Genomic DNA, 13428 nt, shown 5'->3' with positions numbered 1-13428 from the left:
GACTGATGATGCTTACAAGTTATTAAAAAATACCTTAAAAACAACAAGAGAACTTGGAAAATTGATCCCACAGGTGTTAAATGATATGAAAAAGACTAATCTAAGATAAATTAGAACTAACAAACACAGCAAAAATGGCATAAAACATCTTTATACTGAAATAATATGAGAAACTTTGGACTATGGGAAAATGATTTAACCTACAGATAAATGAGACATGGAGCACCCCAAATAGATATGGTCAGAAAAAAACTCCCTACAACACATCGTAGTAAAATGCCAGATTTCCAATTCAAGACCAAAACTTAAGAGCTGTTAAAGCAAAGCAACAAACGAATGGTAAAGGTAAACACACTCAAACTATAGCTGACATCTCAAAACAAACCTTAAAGGCCAGAAGAGCTTAGAAAAAAGTGTTTTAAGTCCTAAAAGAAAACAACTTCCAACCCAGAATGGTATATTCTGCAAAACTGTCTTTCACATTTGATGGAGAAATAAGGTATATTCATGACAAAAAGTACCTAACACAATTCATAACCAGCAAACCAGCGCTACAAAAAAACCTCAAGGATATCCTAGAAAGTTAACAATTAATTCCAAAAGGTCTAATAGGATAAATACATCAGGCAGGATGAGCAGTTAAGTGAAGGGAAATAAAGTAATCACCAACTGGAAAATAATTCAATGACAGGAATGATCAATACATTTCAGTTATAACTCTCAACATGAATGGTTTCAATAAAAAACACAGATTGTCAGAATGGATCAAGAAATAAAATCCAGTGACATGCTGTACACAAAAAAAAAAACACTACATAAAAAACACACTAAAAATCAAAGGAAGACAATTTTGATTGCAACAGCAATCAAAATTAATCAAAAGAGCCACTGAAGGTCACTATATATTATTTAAGAAAACAATTGAACAGAAAGATGTAACAATAGTAAATATATATTAACTGAATACCAAAACACACAACTTCACAAAACAAACACTATTACACATAAAAGAAAGGGAGCTTCAATACTCAATTAACACAACTAGATCTAAGGGATAAAAATTCAACAAGGAAAAATCAGATTTGAACCAAATCTTGGAATAAATGTGCTTAATAGATAAATACAGAGTGTAGCTATCTTAGCAACATATAGAACTTTCTCCAAAAGCGACATCATGCTAAGCCATAAGACACACTTAAGTAAATGCAAAAGAACCAAAATTATACCATGCATATTATCAGATCATAGTGCAATGAAACTAGAAATTAATACTGAAGAAATTATGCAAATACATGGAAATTAAATAGGACACTCTTGAATAATCAATGGGTCGCAGGAAAAATTAGACAATTCCTAAAATCAAACAATAATTTCACTATTATGTGTCAGAATTTATGGAGTACAATGAAAGCAATGCTAAAAAGGAAGCTTATAGTGGAGACTTTCCACAGCAGGGAAAAGTCAAAATAAGAGAAAGTGAAAATAAAAGAAAGAAAAGTCAAAATAAAAGAAAGAAGAGTCAACAGAGAAAGTCAAAATAAGTAACTTAACAAAGCTTCTCTGCTTCCCAGGATTGCTTTTTATATTCTGGACCTCTTCTGGTTCCAAATAAATTTGAGGAAAGTTTTCTCTGTCCCTGTGAGGTATGTAAGCAGGAGGGATTAGACAATTGTACTGTACATTTCTGCTGGTCTATGAGAAGAAGCAGTTAATGCTTTGATTTGTATCACCTCCTTATGTTCAATTGTTTTTGCTTTTACTCTTCTTACTTTTTTTGTACATTTCTTTCTTGTTTCCTTTCTTCTTGCAATTTTACATGCATAAATCTGGTAATATGAATAACTGGTTGGAAGACAATACTATGTTTCACAACAAATGCTGTGAAATTTGTATAACTTTGTTAAGTGAAATTCTGTACCACTTGTAATATTTCCACTTTAATTCTAATTTTTACTCTATTTAAAAAATTTAAAAAATAGGTTCCTAAGAGCCTAGAAAAACAGAAACAATCCAAACTTAAAGCTATTACTGAAAAGGAAATTATAACAATCAGAGCAGAAATGCAAAGAATCAATGAATCAAAGGCCTAAAAAATATAGAGAAAACCTTAACCAATCTTATCAAGACAAAGAAATAAAATATCCAAATCAATGCAATTAAAAATGAAAAAGGTGGGCCTGGGGAGATGGCTCAGTAGAATGCAGTCCTATCTGCTACTGCACTGCAGATGGTAATTTGTAATAGTAGTTTCATGTTTGGAGTGCCTGTCATTCTGGTATTCTGAATATGGGCAGCTTGTCATGACATGCCAGTTACTGCTAAGATGTCTCTCAGGTAGGTGGATGTTCAAGAAGAAGGGGGTGGTGAATGAAAGCAAGAGACCAGAAACGGAATATTGTGGGACTGTCCTGCTTCAAGGTTGTAAATGAGTCGCTATGGCAACTGCATCTTCTCAAGTTCTGATTCCGGATATCAATTTTAATGATGCCTTTGAAAACTTTGCTTTAGATTTTTCTAGAGAAAAGAAACTATTGGAGGGGCTAGACTATTTAACAGCCCCCAACCCACCCTCTATCCGAGAGGAACTCTGTACTGCCTCCCATGACACCATTACAGTCCACTGGATCTCGGATGATGAGTTCAGCATCAGCTCCTATGAGCTTCAGTACACCATATTCACTGGCCAGGCTAACTTCATCATTAAGTCATGGTGTAGTTTGGGCCTGTGGCCAGAGATAAGGAAATGTAAGGAAGCAGTAAGCTGCTCAAGATTGACCGGGGCGCCACGAGGCCTGTATAACTCAGTGGATAGCTGGATGATTGTGCCCAATATTAAACAAAACCATTATACCGTACATGGACTGCAGAGTGGGACCCGCTGTACCTTCATTGTTAAAGCCATTAACCAAGCAGGCAGCTGGAACAGTGAACCCACCAGACTAAAAACAGTCAACCCTTTAAGCTGGATCCCAAAGTGACTCACAGAAAGTTGAAAATCTCCAACGATGGATTGCAGATGGAGAAAGATGAAAGTTCTCTGAAGAAAAGCCACACCCCAGAGAGATTTAGTGGCACAGGATGCTATGGGGCGACAGGGAATATATTCATTGACAGTGGCTGCCATTATTGGGAAGTAGTCATGGGTTCCTCAACATGGTATGCAATTGGTATTGCCTACAAATCAGCTCCAAAGAACGAATGGATTGGCAAGAGTGCTTCCTCTTGGGTCTTCTCTCGCTGCAATAGTAACTTCGTGGTGAGACATAACAATAAGGAAATGCTGGTGGATGTGCTCCCACAGCTGAAGCGTCTGGGTGTCCTCCTGGATTATGACAACAACATGCTGTCTTTCTACGACCCGGCTAACTCTCTCCATCTTCATACTTTTGATGTGACCTTCATCCTTCTAGTTTGTCCAACGTTCACAATCTGGAACAAATCCTTAATGATCTTGTCTGGTTTGCCTGCCCCAGATTTTATTGATTACCCTGAGCGACAGGAATGCAACTGCAGGCCACAAGAATCTCCATATGTTTCTGGGATGAAAGCTTGCCATTAAGTTTCAAGAAGGCATATACTTCGTTGGCTATCCAGTTTAGCAGTGCTTCCCTTCTTAAAACTCAGTTAGTGTTCAATATACAAGATACAAAATAAAGTTCATTTGAAGCATAAAAAAAAAAGAGCTTGCCTGGCAAATGCAAGAGCCTGAGTTCAATCCCCGGTGAAATAAATAAATAAATAAATAAATAAATATAAATAAAATGCAAAATCACAATGGAGGGGGAGAGGGATAAGGAGAAAGAAATACAGAAATTTACTGGCAATACTTTGAAAAGCTACATTATAATTTATGGGAATATTCAGGAGAAATAGATTTCTAGATTAATATGCATTACCTAAACTGAACCAAGTAGATGTTTAAAAAAATCCAAATAATACATGGTAACCACTGCTGTTCAGTATTGTACTCAAAGCATTACTGCAGCAACCAGGCAAGAGAGAAAAAATAAAAGGTATATGTAAAGGAAAGGAAAAAGTAAATCATTATTACTCACAGACAACATGATTCTCCACACAGAAAACAAAAATTCCACTGAAGACTCCTAGAATTAATAGCCAAATTCAGCAGTGTAATAATATACAAAATCAACACACAAAAATCAGTTTCATTCCTGTACACCAATAATGAACCCAGTGAGAAAGAAATTAAGAAAACAACACCATTTACAATCGCATTATGAAAAATTAAATACTTAGGAATTAACCCAACTAAGGAAATAAAAGACCTTTACTATGAAAACTTTTGTACTCTGAAAAAAATGATTAAGAAGGACAGCAGAAATTAGAAAGATATCCTCTATCAAGGATAAGCAGAATATAGTCAAAATGGCCATACTTCCAAAATCTACATACGAAGTTAATGAAATACCAATCAAAATATTAATGGCATTCTTCACAGAACTAAACACATCAGTCCAAAATTTCATATGTCACCAGAACAGATCCAGACTAGCAAAGCAATCCCAAATAATAATATAACTAAAGGTATCATAAGCACAGATTTCAAGTTCTAATACATGGTATTGGTACAATAACAGACACATGACCGATGGAGTAGAATAGAGGCTGCAGAAACAACTTCAGGCAATTTGTCTATCTGATCTGTAATTAAAAGGCCAAAAACATACACTGGAGAAAAGATAGTCTCTTTAATAAATGGTACTGGGGAAACTAGCTATCCATAATCAAAAGATTAAATCTAGTCCTCTCTCAACATGAACTAAACTAAAATCAAAATGGATCAAAGATCTTAGTTGAGTTACTTTTCTCATTGCAGAGACAAAATACTTGACACCCAAAGTTAAAGGAGGTAAGGTTTATTTAGCTCAAAGTTTGTAGAGATTTCAGTCCATAATCAGCTTGCTCTAAGGCAGCAGGTGGCACATGACAGAGAGAGACAAAGAGACAGAGACAGAGACAAATAGACAGAGACACATACACAGGAGCCTCTTTCCATCTCTTATATTGTATGCAGGTCACCTTCCCTAGGGTGAGTGTAGCAATCACACTCTTAATCCCAGCATTGTACTGTGAATCAATCATAGACTTCAGAATCCCACCTGCATGACTGAATGAGGTTTTGGGGGGACATGTAGATACAAATTATAACAGATCTAAAGACTAAAACAGAAACACAACATGAGAACTTCCGCCACATTCTCGGGACCCATCCAGACTCAGGGTAAGACCAGGTCCAGCATGTGTGTAGGAAAGCTTCCACATTCCCCTTTGCCTGTGGGATCCCTCCAGAACCAGCCCAGGCCCGTTTGTGAGCAAGGCCTTCTGTCCTGCTCTCTGGACCCCTCCAGACACAGCCCAGTCCTGGAATGAAGGCCTGGTGTAAAACTCTGTACCTGAAGTCCCTGCAGAGAGGCTAGGGGCAAGAACTACCCAGCTAATCCAGGAGCAGAATATCTTGCCAGAGAGGCACAAAAGTTTCAACTCCAAGGACTGCAGCATTAAGAAGCTGAACACAGCAGCCAGACCCAAGCTAGGCACAAATGGATGTATTAAAACTTCAAGGATCTGCACCTGGTAAACTGAGACACTTTGTGAGACCCAGACCTATAAAAGCATCCTCCCCCTCTCTCCCCACCTGAATAATTTTATTTAGAAACACTTAGCAATGAGACAGTTTCAAAACCGATTACTAGCACAGTTTTAAAAACTAATACATTGCATATTGTCTTAGTGGTTATTCATTGTATAAGATGCAGACATGATATCCTGTTCACAAACACTATAAGAACAAATCTTTCTATTCATTGAATTAAGAGAATGAAGCTGTATATCTCTCCTATTTTTTGAATAATTTTGATAAGAAAAAAATAGGAATGAGACAGTCTTAACCACCCAGCAGAAAAGTCTAAAAATGAAGTATAAAAAGTAAAGCCATATTAATATGCTGAGCTGTAAAAGGCTCAAGTCAACAACTTCTGATATTGCCAGTCCTATGGATAACCCACTACTATTATGGACTACTGGACTATATTGGATTACTTTGCTGAATTCACACACCTACAATATTTAGATGACAATGGAATACCCATCTCTAACAAAACTAAACAAAAATGGGATGCAAAGGAAGGACCACTTTGTATCTGTATATACAAAATAGGATAGATATACAGGTATTTTCTCTTAATTCAATGAGAAGAAAGATTTGTACTGTTATTGTTTGTACAGGATATCATGTCTGCATCTTGTACTATGAATAACCACTATGAACACAGCAATAATCAATGTACTAATTATTGATACTCTCCTACTAATTGATTTTGAAACTGCCCCATTGCTATTTGTTTCTCAATAAAATTTATAAAAAATATAAATAAAAAAGATTCCAGAGAAGAAATATTATTCATAATATGTTAATGTTTAACAAAAATAGTCTGGAAAAAAGAAAATTAATTTATGGTGTTATAAGTAACAACAGTAGTATTTGAAAATTGAAAAGTGATACAAGAACTGATTGAGAAGGAAGAGATTAAAGGGTTAAAGTTCAGGAAAGAGTATGATGGGAAAGCTTCCTTTCTTTAAGTAGTCTCCTGATTTATGTTGAACAACACACCAACACAGGTTTGGAACTAACTTGGGCTTAGATTATCCTCATGCACTGAAAAAGCAACAATACTATCTTGAAGAAAAATTTGGATTTATGATACATACCACCTAGTGATTAAATAGTGGAAGTGATGGCTGACCTAAAAGAGAAGCTTGGAGCCAGGGAGATGGCTCAGTGGAATAAGCGCTTGTCTGGCAAGTGTAAGGGCCTGAGTTCAGTCCCTGGTTCTGCCAAAAAATAAAGTGAAACAAAACAAAAATAAAAAGAGAAGCTAGCTTAGATTCTTGGATACTTTAAGGTATGAACAAAACCAGACTATAAACACTAGAATAAAATAGATAATCCTTCAGTGCCCAGAGAATGTCACCTACAAACAAGCATCTTAAATTTCAGGAAATCAGGAGTCCACTTAACAGCCAAAATCAGACACTAAAGACTGACCAGATAGTAACAGCATGAGTGACCTTTAAAAAAAATTAAACAGAAATACTTGAGCTGAAACATATACTACGCAAAATGTAAAATGTTACATTTAGTATTAATAGCAAAATATAACAAACAGAAGACATAATTAGTCATCTCAGTGACAGGCTACTTGACAATTCAGTCAAAGGAGAAAAAAGAAGATAGAACAACAATGTGTAAAGGCAACTTTAGGACAATATTTAAAAAGTAAATATTTTGGGTTATTGGGTTTTAAGAAGGATTTAAGACTATCAAACAAGCAAAACTGTTATTCAGTGTGCTAATAATAAAACTTTCAAAATTTACAGAAAATACAAATACTTAGTTACAAGAAGGTCAGAGTTTCAGAGTAAAATTTAACTCAACAAAGTCTACCCAACATATCTTATAATAAAGTCTCACAGGCAAAAGATAAAGACAAGATTCTCAAGACAAGAGAATAGAAATGAATAGTATACAAGCGCTCTAATTTGCCTGATAACAGACTTTTCAGTAGAAATCATTCAAGCCAAGAGAGAACAGTGTGTAGTTTTTCACAGTACAGAAGGAAAAAAAATTCTTCTGAAAATATTGTATCTAATAAAGGTAAAACACAACATGGCCAGAGTGCATGAGAGAGGAAGCAGGGTTTGGGGCTGAATCTATCCTTTCATTAGGAGTCCTATGATAGCAAACCTGATCCCAGGATAAACCAGTCATGAAGGCTGCTATGATTTGGACGCAAACTTCTCAAGTCTCATTTGTTTGATGCTTGGCTTCAGTGCAGCAATACTGGAGATGGAGCTCTTGGAATGTGATGGGATAAGGAGAGAATTAAGCTCATCAGCGTTGACCCATTGACAGGTTCATAGTTGAATGGGTTCTAACATTTTAGAGCTCAGTCGGAGGAAGTAGGTAGCTGGAGACTTATGCGGGAAGGGCATAGCTTGTCCATGCCTCTGCCCCACTGCCTAGCCACCACAGAGAGACCAGCTTTCCTCTACCACATGCTGATATCATGTTTCTTTCTTTTTGTAATTTTACATTCCAGGGATTGAACTTGAGACCTTTCACTTGCCAGGGAGGTGCTTATCCCACTGAGCTGTCTTCCTGACTCTTGCTATCATGCTTCTCCATCACACATGTATAAAAGCAATGGAGCCAGCCAGCCATGGACCACAAGGTGTGAAACTGAGAGCCAAAATAAAATTTCCTTAAAATTGTTCTCAAAGTATGTTGTCACAGCATAACAAGCTGAGTAATGTAAGGACATCTAATCACCTCCAAAAAGTGCTACTTCTCAACATTGTTGCACTGGAGATGAAGCTTCTAACACATGATCCTGTGGGCGGGGGAGGAGGTTCAACTCAGGACACTAGGACATTTACATATTCTTTTATTAAAAATATGTATTGAGGGCCAGCCAGAGAGCTCAGCAGATTAAAGCACCTGTTTAAGCAGGCATAGGGACTGGGGTTCAACCCCTGGCGTGCCATGCTGGCCCTGCCCCCAGGGCACACTGAGATGGTGATTGAGCCTGGGTGTGATGGCACACACCTATAATCCCAGGGCTTGGGATGCTGAAAACAGAAGAAAAGTCTAATCTGTGTAGCAAGACCCTGTAGATCCTGTACTAAATAATATATATATATATATATAAAATTTCCTTTTAAAACAGTTCCCTCTCTCTATACTAATACCTGGAACATATAAAAAATTGAAAAAATAAGACCCTCCAAATGTAAATACCCAGGGCTGGGGAGATAGCTCAGTAGAATACACACTTGCCTGGTAAGCCCAAGGTCCTGAGTTCAATCCCCAGTACTGTAAAAACAAGCAAACAAACAAAAAGAAACAAATGTATAGACCCAATTTAATACTGAGTATCTGAAATGAATACATACTTCTCAAATGATGAAATACAAATGGCAAACAAATATATGAAAAAATGTTCAACGTGACTGGTCATTTGAGAGATGAAGATTAAAACAACACAGATTCGATCTCACCCTGGAAAGAATGGCTATCATCAAGAAATCAAAAATAGCTGATGGGACTTTGGGGAAAAAGGAACCTTTCACTGTTGGTGAGAGTGTAGACTGGTGCACCCAGTGAAGATTTCAGTGTGAAGATTCCTCAAAACACTAGGATTAGAGGAACCATTTGACCTAGCTATTACCCTTCTGAATATCTCCCCTGAAGAAGCAAAGACATTATGCCACAGTGATATATCTGCATCCATGTTGATAGTAGCACAGCTTACTATAGCTAATTCTTGGAAGCAACCCAAATGTCCATAAACTAAGGAATGGATTAAATTTTTTTAATATTATGGAGTACTATGTAGCCATAAAGAAGGATAAACTTTAGGTATTTCTAGGTAAATGGGTGCAACTTGAGACCATACTTTGAAGTGAAATAACTTGAGCATGAAGGTGTAAATTTCATGTTTTAGGGGCTGGGGATTTGGCTCAGTGGTAGCATGGTTGCCTAGCAAGTTGGAAGCCCTGGGTTTGGTCCTTGGTGCCAAAAACAAAAAATAATCACCCTCTCCCCCCAAAAAAGAAACAGTGTTATATGAAAGGAGAGAAGGTTAGCACTCCTCTTGACAAGGATGGAAAAGACCCTCAGGCCTGACAATACGCATATGGTTAAGGCATTGCCACCTACTTCGTGGCATCTAACCACTGTTTTTAAACCATGCTGTTATGTTGAGCTGTAGGGGACTCAGGTCAACAATTTCTGACATTGCCAGTGAAGTGGAAGACCCAGTACTATTATGGACTCCTGGACTCTTTTAGAATATTTTGCTGAGTTTACACACCTATAATATTCAAATAACAGATCTAAACAAGAAAAGGGGATACAGATGAATGTCCATTTTGTATCTGTGTATTCAAAATGGTTAGGATAGATACATAGTTACATTCTCTTAATGAATAAAGGGATTTGTTCTAATAGTGTTTGTAAATAGGATATCATGTCCGAATCTTGTACAGCAATTAACCACTAGGAAGATGTATGCAATGTGTTAAATATTGAAACTGTCCTACCAATTTGATTTGAAATTGTCTCATTACTATTTGTTTCTCAATAAAATTATGGGGAAAAAAAAGAATAAGCGCTTGCCTGGCAACCTCAAGGGCCCAAGTTCAATCCTCAGTTCAAAAAAAAAGGATAGAAGAGGAATATTAGCTAAGATGAAGTATAAATGAAAAAGAAAAACTTGAAAAATGGTAACAAATGGCCCCAAAAGGCTTAAATTAAAGATGCATAAAAACTACCTACAGTGCACCAAAATCACTAAGTAAATGTCAGGGAAAATCTTTAAAAAGAAAGAAAAGGAAAGAAACAATTCAACCAAAAAACTACAGTAAAATAAAAAAAAGACCAAAAGCAAACAAGGCAAATATTATGTCGTCTTCTTGGTGTAAGAAACTAAAGGATTAAAGAAGGACCAAAATATACAATAGATATTGTGAAAGAGGAAGAAATTACTCAAAAGGAAAGAGGAAGTAGGGACAGGGAAAGAGGAAAGGAAGGAAAGGAAAAGCAAAACAAAATGATAAACTAATGCTAAACAGAAACAAAGCTTTGTAACTAAGCAGGGAAGAGGGCTTGAAGGGAGGGGAAAAGATTGGGAAAAAAGAATCAATATACCATATGTAGGAAAAAAATTTCATCTGTTCTTTAGACTAAGGACTAATATCTAGAATATATAAAATACTGAGAAAAATCAGACTCCTAATTCAAAAATCCAATCCAAAAATGGGCTTCTGAGTTCAATAAACCGTTCTCAGAAGAACTGTAAATAGCATAAATACATGAAAAATGTTCGGTACCACTGATCATTCAAGAAATGAAAGCTAAAATAATATTGAGATTCCACATCACTCCAGAAAGAATGGGTATTATGAAAACAACTACTAAAAAATACTTGCAGTACTTTGGGCAAAAAGTAATCCTTCTCCACTATTGGTGGGAATGTAGGTTGGTGCAACCACTGTGGAAATAAGTGTGGAGACTCTTCAAAAATCTTGGATTAGAGATCTCACTTGACCTAGATCTTCCCTTTTTAGGTGTTTTCCTGGAAGAATTAAAAGCATCCACACAATACCCATGTTTATAGAAGCACAGTTTTTTAACAGCTAATTTAGCAAGTAATCCAAATGTCCATCACCTGAGGAACTGATATAAAGATATACATTTTTATACAATAAAATATTGCTCAGCCATAAAGAAGGATCAATTGAGACATTTATATTTAAGTGGATAAGACCATACTACGAAGTAGAATAGATTGAACACACATTTGTAAAAATAGTATTATCTGTCTGGTGTGAGAAACTGATAATGTAAATAAGAACTGAAATGTACAATAGATGCATGAAATAAGAAGAAACACTTCAAAAGGAAAAGAGAACTAGGGAAGAGGAAGGTTGGAAAGCAAGGACAAGAAATTTAGAAAATGAGAAAAGAAGGTTTAAATGACAACAAAGCTTTGTGAGCAAGCAGGGGAAGAGGGTTTGAGGGTAGGGGACAGGAATGGCAATAAGGAGGATTCAAGACATACCATGTAGAGGTACAAATTGCCCATCATGAATGTGATCAATATGGATATCTAAATGTACAAATAGATCAAAATGAACCTAAAAACAGAAAGAAACCCACACAAATACAGAAAAGTAATCTTTGACAAAGGAGCAAAGGGAATTCAGTGAATACAGGGTGTATCTTTCTTTTCTTTTCTTTCTTTTTTTGCTTTGTAATCAGTATATTAAAGAAATAGTTATACATTTCAGCAGTTGCTTAAATTCTGATACCCAGATTTAAGCATGTGAACAGATGACTTTTTAAACATACAAGTAAAGCTACTTATCATACTTTGCTATGCTATTACAATTAAATTACATTTACTTTGGAGCATTAAGTCAAATAGGTTAAAGTAAGCCTGTAACAAACCTACAGGACATCTTGCATCACATGTGCAAATTACTCTCCCTTGTAGTCTATTCACTTTGCCTTCAAATTTACCTAGCTCTAAAGTCACAACTCCAAGGCTTGTTATAGCCCAAAGAGAAAGGAAAAACAATATAATTAGGCTTTGTACTTTGCAACAAATGATACTTCAACAGCTGGATATCAACATGTAAAATAAATAGACCTGAACTCAAAATGGATCACATACTTAAATATAAAATGCAAACTTCTATGACTTCTTGAAGAACACAAAGGAGAAAATTTAGGTAAACTTGAGTTGGTGATACTGAAGGCATAATTCATGAAGAAAACCATATTATGTACTTTATTAAAATTAAAATTTTCTGCTTTACAAAGGATAGTGTTTAGAGAAACAGGTCATATTCTTGGATAAAAATGTTTTTGAAATATATATTTGATATAAGATTGTCATCCAGGGGAACGACTACCTGTCCCAGCCCAGGTGCAGCATGGGTGAGACTCTCTTCCACCCCTAGGGACGCCCCCCAGCACTCCTCAGCACCTTACCCACCCTGGCCACCGAGTAGGAATTTCTGCCATGTTCCGGTAAACCCCAGAACAAGTCCTAATCCAGGCTCAGCTCAGACTTGGAATATATGCCTGGGATGAAACCCTGCAGCTGCAATCCCTGCAGAGAGTGTAGAGGATAGAAACACCCACCTAGTCCAGGAGCATAAAATCTTACCAGAGGGGCACAAAAGGTTCACCCTCAAGGGCAGCAGCACGAAGGAGCTGAGCACAGCACCCAGACCCAAGCCAGGCACATCTGGATAAATCCAAACTTTGTAGATCTACACCTGAACTTCAGTACGTGCTAAGGTTATAACTACAACGAAGATCTACAACAAAGGTCAGAAGACAGTGCTACACAAAATGACAGGAAGGAACAAAATGCAACCTCAGAACCCTAGACCACTTGTAACAAGTGCAGAGGACCCTAACACAGAACAAATTGGGAATCAAATAGCTGAAAGCAATGAATCAAATGCTTCTGAAACAAAGAGACAGATGCAGAAAGGTATAGAGGAACTCAAATGGGAAATAAAAAAAGAAATCCCTGAAATAATAACATCTCCAGTAAAGAATCAAATGCAGAAACATATGGAGGAAACAGAATGCCCACACAGAACAAATGCAGAGGACACTAGCTCGGCTCAAATGCATGAATTAAGAGCATCGATAGTAAATAAGTAGCAGCAGAAAGTTATAGAGGAACTCAGAGCGCAATTCTTTTCTGAAATAAAAAAAGAACTGTCAGAACTCATAGCATCTGAAGTAAAGAAGCAACTACAGAAACATAGGGAGGAAATCCAATTTGAAAAAAACACTGCAGTAAAAGAATTTCTAACTGCTTCTAA

At 36.5% G+C, this 13428-nt stretch overlaps 1 non-coding gene and 1 pseudogene across 1 annotated transcript; both read left to right on the top strand.

Annotated features, from left to right (window-relative positions):
* Positions 1–2433: 2433 nt before the first annotated feature.
* Positions 2434–3661, top strand: LOC101585703 (annotated as a pseudogene).
* Positions 3662–9639: 5978 nt separating this feature from the next.
* On the top strand, positions 9640–9765 carry LOC111816745. The gene has a single exon (XR_002821081.1). It is a non-coding gene; the product is annotated as a U6atac minor spliceosomal RNA (small nuclear RNA).
* The last annotated feature ends 3663 nt before the right edge of the window (positions 9766–13428 follow it).

This window comes from Octodon degus, unplaced genomic scaffold, assembly GCF_000260255.1.
Source record: "Octodon degus isolate 3935 unplaced genomic scaffold, OctDeg1.0 scaffold00038, whole genome shotgun sequence".
Classification (NCBI taxonomy): Eukaryota; Metazoa; Chordata; class Mammalia; order Rodentia; family Octodontidae; genus Octodon; species Octodon degus.
The sequence above is the reverse complement of the archived record's forward strand: the minus strand, read 5'-3'. Positions and strand labels throughout refer to the sequence as shown.